Below are 10,692 nucleotides of genomic sequence, written 5' to 3'. Positions count from 1 at the left end.
ATAAGGTCACTAGGGTGAGTCCCAATCCAATAACTGGTGACCTCTAAGAGGAGGAAGACAGTGTGAAGAAACGGAGAAGACAGCCATCTGCAAGCTAAGTACAGAGGCCTGGAAGAGATCCTTCTTCCACAGCTTTTGGAAGAAACTGAAGGGGTTCAGAATAAGTCACCCCAAGTGTGCCACTTTGGCATGTGAACTACTTTGAGCTGAAAGCAATCAAGACTGAATGGACTTAAGAGAAACTTTTGCCCACTCCTTAAATACCTACAATCTAAATTGAGGGTCTTTTCCAGAGTAAGAGTTTTTAACAGACATAAATTTTATCGGAGTGACCTATGGCATGGCAGGTCTAACATCTAATTACCAAACATCTCTTCTTAATGCTTCCTTCCCTTTGAAGCCCCAGGCCCCACCCCCTTCCTTAGCTCAGGATGGCATATATTCCTCATTTTACCTTTCTGTCTTTGAGTCTCTCATGTATGTGGGGAGCCTCTCATGTACATTTGTAAAAATTAAATTTGATTTGCTCCTGTTTTTGTCTCACATCTATTTAATTCTTAGGCCACTCAGAACCTTTGAAGGGTAGAAGAAAGTTTTTCCTCGCCCACAAAACCAACCCTGCTGACACCTTCATCTCAGAATTCAAGCCTCCATAACAGAGACAATAAACTTCTTTTGCTTAAGCTACCCAGTCTGTAGTACTCTGTTATGGCAGGCCTAGATGACTGATAAAAGTGCCTATTTCAATATTCCTAAAAGCACATCACAAAGTTCATTGTCCAGTATGTCTATAAGTACAGCCAAATCTCTTCAGGGAAGAAGGCACTGTAATCTCTCCTTGTGTACATAAAAACCCAAGAAACAGAATTCAATAAATATATATTTATTCAGTATCTACTATGTATAGATATTTGAATAATATCATGGAGGATATAAAGTCCCTGGCTCTCGAGAAAAATAAACCTAAATGAGGCAGATATTACATACAAATCATTCATTTATTACTAAATAGGTGCAATTTTAGAACTATATTGATGGCAATGATGGTGCCTGCCGTCGAAGTTGAACAGTCCGAAGGGGAGGCGTGGAGCTGAATATATGTACAACTCACTCTGAGAGGACGCCCCACGTTGGGCACCTGATGTAGTGTGCCACTCATCTTCTTTGGGTGAAATGAGAGAACAAAAAACACAGACAACACAGACAGACAGACAATGGCTGCAGCCCCGAAGTGGCCCAGCACCTTTATTTTTATACTGCCTTTCTCAGACCTCAGCCAAGTGCTATACTCATCTTTCCCTTCTCAGGGGAGGCAGGCAAGAGCACCTTGTTGATTTTCTTAGAAGCTGCCTGGTAAGCAGGGGCAGTGTTTTCACACATCCTCAATGTCTCCCTATTTTCAGAGTGAGGAGTCTTGGCTTGTCTTTGAGGACAAGATACATTTTTGTGGGCAGATAACTTCCAAGGACTGCACCAGGTATTCTCAAGCTTATGCTTTCCCATGCTGCATTCAGACATGGGGGAAGGTGCTTTCCCATTCTGCCTCAAAGGCCGTCCCCAACATCTCCCCCTTTTTACCTTAATAAAACAATAAGCCTAACTCAGACTGGGTCAAGGTATGTGCCTGTCTTAGGTTGTATGGTTGAAGTAAATCCTTACCCGTCATGGGGCTATAGTCCTCTGTCGACCACTCCTTGTCTTAGGTTGGTATTTACAATTCAACCATCTTACCCGTCATTGGCTACCATACTTGACTTTAGAACTTATGATTTACAAGTGGGGGGGCCATCTGCAATTTCAAATGATGCAGGTCTCTTAAGGCTTGTTGGATGAGTTTCCACGTGCTGTGAAGGACACAAGGCCCTAGTAACAGCAATAGAAGACATAAAATGCTTAAGAAAGGTGTGACAGCGTGCCAGAGACTATTCAGGGGTTCTTTGAACATGTCTTTTATCTGATTTAATATATCAGATGCAGTTTTGGCTGCAAATAAGATATGATTTAAATGGTTCTGTGGTGACCAGGGATATAACTCCCCCTTTTTTCTAATTGAGCTTTAAGGGTGCCATGGGCACGTTTCACAGTGCCTTGGTCTTGTGGATTATATGGTATTCCAGTTTTGTGTGAAATATGCATTATATGGCTGAGATCGAACATGTTGAAAGACAGACATAACTGGAATATATATATAGGTTTTAACAAACTACTAGTTAAATTGCATACACACATTAACAGAATAGGAGTACAGATACATAAGAAAGGCAGACTCACAATTACTAGTCATATCTAATGAAATTAAGAAAGCTAGTTAGATAGCTTAGGCATTTGTAAAAACTTATTGACAATATGATGGATATAATCTAATTGATTTTGGGTAGTTTGAGAAAAATCAGACAAATTGAAACAGCACATTCTTGGAAATTGTTCACATCTTACATGTTCTTTTAACAGCAAATAGTTTATAGCAGAGTGATTCTGAAGCACCACAGCTCGCACTTCTCCTAGTTCTTGGTGGAGTTCAGATAATACAGAAACAGTCAAATTTGTTGTTTTGCTATATGCACAGGCCAGCTTAGATATCTCTTTCTGCTTTCCAATGACAAGTCCAGGAACCGGCAGGAGGAACGCAGCTGCAACTGCAACAGCGGCAGGATCTCAAAGTTCCAAGTTTTCATGACAATCAGATGGCAGAGCTCGGAGAAGCCTCTTGCGCTTATATTCAGGTGGTCTATTAGAGCAGGAAGAATGCATCCCACCCCACAAACACCTTGATAGTGTGAAGAAAGGGCTTAATATGTTTCATTATCACACAAAAATACCCAACTATTTGGAGTCTATATCTAGAAGACCATTTTACATTGATTGTACAATTACAGTAAGAGGCTACATGAGTACAATTAATACATACACAGTCAGTGATTATAGTAGTACTAACAGATAAATTTAATTAGGCATCAGGAGTAAGAGTCTTAGGGGGAAGAGTGATATTTCTGCAACATAAAACATTTAGTAATAAAGTTTAGCATTATTCCTTTTGACAGTGCTTTCCAGGTAAATATATATTGGGTAAATATGCCAAATTAGTCAAACATTTTCCTTGATGAGGAGAAGAAATTCTACTGATATGTTCCAGGGGCCCTCTGGAAAATATCAGAGTTAACTGAGAGGTAAAAATACATTTTTTTTTAAATTTGGTCTTGGGAAGTTGTCAAAAGTTTTTAAGGTACTTGCCTAAATAGAATTATAGTTATTAAATAACACTTATTATTTAACCAGAAGGATAATAATAAAGTTTAAAAGCAAATGTAGAAGGTTACATAGTTGTTAACAACACTTAACTTACAGTCCTTTTAATATTAAGATCTCATTTTCTTAAATACTCAATTTATTGAGACTTTAAGCATAAGAAACTGTTTTGATAAAACAAAGAACCCTTTGCAATCTTTCAATATTAAGAGCAGACTAACAGTTAAAGAAAACTTTGTCTTTTTAACTAAAAACAAAATTCTAATTTTGCTGTGTTCTCGATATCAAGACTCACTTGCTTTAATTTCACATAGCATGACTATATCAACTTTTCCACAAGCTTTCTACAATTTTTCCTTTTATATTCAGTGTTCTCCCCTTTAAATTAATAGCTGTACTTCAGAACAATTACCTTCTTTTACCCTCAACAAAACGAATTTCCATTCTTTATACTTTCTCTTATTAAAACACACATCTTTAACATTCCAAAATATTTTCCTTATTCCATTAAGTAGTTTTCATTAGAACTTATTACCATTTGATACTTTAACCTTCAGTGAACACTGAAAAATAGGCCACTGTAAACTGTTACACCAGCATTCTTCAGATTGATACATTTATGAACATATTTTATCATTTTTGGAAATGTGCCTTACAGCACAATTTTTAATTAAGTGCAAAATATGTCTATATAACTTAGCAAACTTTAAGAATTTTGGTTACCACAAAAATTCTCTGGCTGTTTGCAGAAATATACATTGTTACACATTAATACAGTATTATTATTAAAAAGTTTATTTGCTACACTTGTTTACTTATTTTTAGCAACCATGCTAGATCAGTTACAAAACTTTCACTACACATCAAAGTCAAGCTTTTATTTAAGCATCATCTTGAAATATTTAACAGGTAACATCAACTTAAATGACTTTAAGTAAACTTTGGCAGCTGATAACTATAAGGACATGTCCATATCAGTTAAGCTTAAATTAGCATTAATGCATAATATTTTTTATTAGATTTTCTGGAAGTTTTAGAATGCCCAATTTTCACAAGCACTTGTCTTTAAATCAATTTTATTAATACCCTCCGGAAGTAGAAAACATTTTTTATTGACACACTTAGACACACAAACATGTAGACCGAGACATAATGACTACAGTTAGCAACATTTTTCATATAAAAACATAAACACAGACAAACTGACATAAAGATTTGAGTTTCTAATATTCAATTGTCTTCTTTCTTCTTAGTTTATTTGATTAAAAGTACTTCAGTTTTCAAGAATACACTCTAAGGGCAAGCAGTTTACATTACTGGGTCAAGGCTTATACAGCCCCAGTCCAGGGGGCTGGAAATAAAATGCAAGTACAATTTTAGCATGAGTTATTTAAAGCCAGGCTGTATAGTAAAATATAAATTTCTTCTATCTCAGGGACTCTAGTTTAAAACTTCCCAATTTTCAAAGATAATGATGAACCTAGTAAGTAGAATAGATTTTCACTGAAAGAATTTAGATGCCCGAGCTTTAATCATTTCTTGAGAGGCTCCTGCCTGTCTGTTATGTGCAGGGACTGTGTGACTTTTCACTGCTGGAGTTTTAATCTGAGTCACAAGCTTGTTTTGCTTTCCTGGGGCTGCAGAAAAGAAAATGCCTAACTCCAGGACAACTGCCTGTAAGGAAAGGAGTCAATAGAATAGAGTTATTTATATGTTGGTTTGAGGGTGTAGCTTGATTATTTTGTAAGTTCTATTTACATCGTGTTAGCTGCAGGACTATCTCCTAAACTGAGAAAAACAGCATCTTTTAAACGAGATATCTTCTTCAGGGAACCAAGGACATACTTGTTCTATAAATTCTAAAAATTTTGTTAGTTGTTGTTGTCCTACCTTTGAGCCGCGCGTCTGCAGCATATGCTTAAGTATCTGTGCAAATAGGACTCGGCTGTTTCCGGCCCCGACGTTACTCTCAGAGGTTAAATGATTCACTGCCCCTCACCTGTTTCATGCGCACTATTATCCCGCGGCAGCTCTCACGTTCTCCTCTGTACTTCCAGGTCCCTGTTCGGGCGCCACTTGACAGTGCCTGCCGTCGAAGTCCACCAGTCTGAAGGGGAGGCAAGGAGCTGAATATATGTACAACTCACTCTGAGAGGACGCCCCATGTCTGGGCACCTAATGTAGTGTGCCACTCATCTTCTTTGGGTGAAATGAGAGAACAAAAAACACAGACAACACAGATGGACAGACAATGGCTGCAGCCCCGAAGTGACGCAGCACCTTTATTTTTATACTGCCTTTCTCGGACCTCAGCCAAGTGCTATACTCATCTTTCCCTTCTCAGTGGGGGCAGGCCAGGGCACCTTGTTGATTTTCTTAGAAGCTGCCTGGTAAGCAGGGATGGTGTTTTCACACATCCGCAAGGTCTTCCTATTTTCAGAGTAAGGAGTCTTGGCTCGTCTTTGAGGGCAAGATATGTTTTTGTGGGCAGATAACTGACGGATAACTTCCAAGGACTGCACCGGGTGTTCTCAAGCTTGTGCTTTCCGATGCTGCATTCAGACATGGGGGAAGGTGCTTTCCCATTCTGCCTACAAACATGTGAGAAAACAAAGGCCATCCCCAACATGGCAACAGATTTACTGCAAGGCGGATCAAAACTCTCCTAGAAGTGCAATTAGGATAAAAGTATTGGTGGAAAGATTAATTCCAACTGGTTATGATGAAATATACTTTCAAGAAGGGATATCTAAGTTTAAGCTTATAAATAATTTTCTACTTTCTAAGCTGAGTGGATGGTGTGATAGATAAAAGAATGGCCTGTGATAAACTGTAGATGTTAGATTAAGTAGGGCATAATTAAGGACAAAACAGGGAGTCATACAGGGAAATAGTGGAGAAAGGAAGAAAAAATTATGAAGTTATGGTAGTTAATAAAATTATTAGGAATAATGCAGATAAAACAAACAATAAAGAAATGAAATGCTATTTAGTATAAAATGCTAAGGAGTAACATTTTTATAGACAATGTTGTTTAAATCTCACATAAGTTGTTTATAAAAGCAGCTATGTGTCTTTCCCATATAAATAAAATCCAAGTAAAACTAATGTACTTGAGTTTGAAATGCAGTATTAAGGTAAGTTTTGTATTCCAAGATTAGAAATTTCTTTTATAGTAATTCTGATTCTGCTATCTGATGATATAAAAGAGTGTTTGGGAGTAAAATTAACATGTTTAAGTAATGGTATTATTTTTCTTGTCTTTACTATCTTTTTGTATATTCTTTCACTGTAGCTTCAGTAACTTTAATAAGAGTCTTTGGGTTACATTAATTCTAAAATGCACATACTACAGATACACCTGATTTTGGTAGAGGCTTCTATTTTTGATCTCTCAGTTTCCCTGGTATCTCCTGAGGCCTTGCCAGAAAATGAACACATTCAGTTAGGGCCAGGCAACAAGGAAGGCCAGTTTGGTCCCTTACGTTTGGCATACATTATGGTAGGTGATGTTAATCAGAAACTGTTTATACCTGGTAATAAGTAAATCTTCAGGTATTTAAATAGAACTTCTTATTATCAAACCTTTAAAATATGCGGCAAAATGTCAAGACCCTGGAAGGAAAAAAAAAAAGTTAAGTGACCCTGGAATAGAAGAAGAAAGAACATTATTGGGACAATTTACCAAGTTGGAATATGGATGATAGTTTAGTTGAAATAAATGTTATCAATTCTAATTTTCTGAGTTGGATAATTGTAATAAAGTTATATAAGAAGGTCCGGGAAATGTCATCCTTATGCGCTGACTTTTTTTGTGTAAAAAGGGGATGATGAGTGCAATGCGCATTCAAACACAAAGGGTGAAGGCTGGGGAGGAGGGAGAATGTGGCACAGTATTCAGGGTTGATCAGTCTTGGTAAAGGGTATCTGGGAGTTCCTTATTATCCTGGCAAAATTTCTCTAAGTTGAGAACTGCTTAAAAAATGAAAGCATAATTATGAAACAGCAGTATTCATGATAAAGTAGAAAATGATTACTTCACCTCTTTTGTGACTCTTCATTTTTCTCTGATTTTGCACAATGTTATAACCATTTTAAACTTGTCAGTTTTAAGAACAAAAGCAAATAAAAAAGAAAGCTTGCTACTTCTCAGTTACTGTTACAAAAGAGCAAAACTTTTTCCATTTCTCTATTTTGATGGTTAAGTCATAAATAAAGCTTTTTTCAAGCATACTATGTTGAGCTTTAACCAAACATACAGATTTAAGTTTTGAAGAAGTATAAATACTTGTTGTTTTAGAAAAAAAGAATTGGAATTGCATACCTTGCTACTTTTTAAAAAGCCACGAAACAACAAAACAAAAACAACTGTCCTGGACTCTTCTGATGCTAACTTTGTATTTGTCTTTTAAACACATTTGGCATTATGAAGTCTGGGAGTCAAGACCATCTGAGCTGTCTTGCATTTAGTATTAAAACTGGAAGCTAGCTGTCATCACACAACTTTGTTCTGAAGATTCCAGGAGTGGGTGCACTGGAGCTGGAGCTCTGGGTAAGAAAAAGAGTAATCATGGAGTCATGAGAATTCTGGCATTTTCAGCATATCTATACTACAGACCTCTTCTACCTATGTTTAAAAAATAGGCTTCACTTATTCTAAACTTAACGAATCACATACAACATAGGTTTCTTCTTCATTATGGAATTTTTTTTTGAAGAGTCAATGAGGACAAATGGAGTCCCACTTTTCTATTTTAAAAAAATGTAAAAAACTCAAGTGATTTATGTATTTGGCAAAAAAATATTTCATTATATCTAGAATCACTTCCATACTTTCTTATTTTCTTTTAATACAAGTATTTCTCTTACTAAAGTGCTTAATAGAAATATAAATGCCAATGAAGAAATGAACCCATAGCCAAAGAGATAATGGAGAAATGTGTCTACAGGCTGGAAAATGAGCTCTGAGTTAAAAAATAAACAATGGTTTAGGAATGCTATGATTGTTTTAGAAATGGAAGTTTAAAATTCTATACCTAAGTCAACTTACTGTTTTACAACATGAGAAGTTCTGTAGGCCAGTTCTCCAGTAAAGTGGGTAATTATTCTTTTTTGACAAAAGAAAGTGACTTAAAAACCTTTGGAAATAATTCTAAAGAAATAAAATGAGAAAGCATGTATTCAAGTCTATGAAAATTCATTTAGAGAACCTACAGTTCTCTCCCTCTACCCCCAGCTCAGCAAGCTGGAAATCCAGACTAAATTGCCCAAGACCATAGGTTTCCCTTTCCTGCAAGGTCCCAGCAAAGGGCTTTATTTCTAGTAAGAAAAAAGATATTATCATTTCTCAACCTGCCCTCTTTTACATACTGTTGAGGCTAAGTTGTAGGTTAGCATGGTTGAGAGTGGGGGCTTTCTCCTCTTGCCAAGCCTCCATTTACAGAATAGAGACTCTCTGTTACCCTCAGAGCCATGGGAATACTGGGTCCCTAAGCACTCTTGCCCTGACTTCCAAGGCAGTGGTTCCATGGCAGGAAAGGTAAACCAAGAACACCTCAGGCTACTGGCCACCCCTGCAACGAATGCTTAAAATTTAAGTAGAAGGTATCACTCCAAGAAAACTTGCTATTGTTCCCACTCGATTCTTTCGACTTTCACTCTTCAGAGTTTGCCTGGGGTGAGAAAAAGGACATAAACAGACAGCTCCTAATCTCTTTCCAAAGGATCTGATTTAATTTGCAGCAGGACCTGAAGAAATTCAAGCCCAAGAACACTCACCAAACAGTGGACTTTGAGGTGAAAGGCAATTGAGAGAAGTCTGTATTTTAAAAAGTAAATAAATAATAATATATATGTGTATCTAACAAAAATATCATAAAAGGGGGACAAAGAAATAGAGACATATAGGAGTGACATTTCTATATTTCACTGAAATTAAGCTAGAATTGATTTTTAGCTTAAATCTGAGAAGTTCTGTAGAATAAATCTTATGCTGATTCTGAAAAGGGCAGATACATTTGGTAAGCCCTAGAGCAACCACTAAATATGACTACATAAAATTAAATGAAAAGATAATATAAAATGCATCATGTGAAAATATTTACTTACTGTAAAAAGAGGCAGTAAAAGAAGGATATGGGAAAAGGAATGTGAAAAATAGGAAAAAAAGTAAAACAGCAGACATATCCACCAATATCAATTTCATTAAATGTAAATGGATAAAAATCAAAAGACAGCAATTGTAAGACTAGATTAAAACATCCAGTGATATGCTGTTTATAGGATTTAGATTAAAAAATAAAAATACAATGAAAGGAAAAGAATGGACAGAGCAATACACAAAGAGCAAAAACAAGAAACAGTAAGTGGCTATGTGAATATCGGATAAATATATATAAAGACAAAATATACTTCCAGAGATTAGGAGGAAAATTTATAATGATAGGAGGTTAAATAAAGTAAAGCCATCAAAAATAAGTAACAATTATAAATATACATGCACCTTTATAGCAGAGCACCAATCTACATGAATACAACTGAAAAATGGAGGGAGAAATCAATTAAAAAATAATGGTTGCCTTGTTCAATGCTCCACTTTCAATAATAGATAGAATGATTAGGTAAAATACCAACAAAGGTGATACAAGATTTAAGCAACACTATATACCAACTAGATCTGACTGATGTACAGAACACTCCAGTAAATATAATGTATATATAATTCTTTTCAAGTAAAAACAGAACATTCTCTATGACTGACCATATATTCCTAGGCCATAAAACAAATAGTTTAAAGGCACAGAAATAATACAATGTTCTCTTGACAGTGGAATGAAATTAGGCATCAGTAAGAGAAAGCTTAGGGAAACTCACAAATATGTGGATAAACAACACACTTAGGAGTGTTATCTAAATAATGGTAAATAAAAAATTCAAAGGGAAATCAGAAAATAACTTTGAGATCAATGAAAATGAAGAGAGAGCATACCAAAATTTAATGAGATAGAGAGTAAGAAATCCTGATAGGAAAATTCATACTTTTTTCTCCTAGCATACTGCCCTCAAGGTCTACCCATGTTATCTCAAATGGCAAGAATTCATTCTTCTTTATGGCTGAATAATACTCCTTTGAATATACATATGCCACATTTCTTTGTCCATTTATCCATACATAGACACTTAGGTTGTTGCCATGTCTTGGCTATTGTAAATAACACTGCAGTGAACATGAGAGTCGGATATCTTGAGTTTGTGTTTGCATTTCCTTCAAATACTCAGAAGCAAATTAAGTGGATCATATGGTTGTTTATTTTTAACTTTCTGAGGAACCTCCATACTGCTTTATATAATTGCTGTACAATTTATATTTTCACCATAGTGCATAAGGTTTCCTTTTCTCCACATCCTCTCAAGCTCTTGTTATCTCTTGTCTTTTGGTAATAGAAA

General features: G+C 35.9%; 1 long non-coding RNA gene across 1 annotated transcript; it reads right to left on the bottom strand.

Moving 5' to 3' along the window:
- Window positions 1-867: 867 nt before the first annotated feature.
- Window positions 868-8,033, bottom strand: LOC140847672 (uncharacterized). Its single transcript, XR_012127675.1, has 2 exons — window positions 5,246-8,033; window positions 868-4,920 (listed from the first exon to the last, which is right to left on the bottom strand). It is a non-coding gene; the product is annotated as an uncharacterized lncRNA (long non-coding RNA).
- Between the last annotated feature and the right edge of the window lie 2,659 nt (window positions 8,034-10,692).

Source organism: Manis javanica, chromosome 2, assembly GCF_040802235.1.
Source record: "Manis javanica isolate MJ-LG chromosome 2, MJ_LKY, whole genome shotgun sequence".
Classification (NCBI taxonomy): domain Eukaryota; kingdom Metazoa; phylum Chordata; class Mammalia; order Pholidota; family Manidae; genus Manis; species Manis javanica.
The sequence above is the reverse complement of the archived record's forward strand: the minus strand, read 5'-3'. Positions and strand labels throughout refer to the sequence as shown.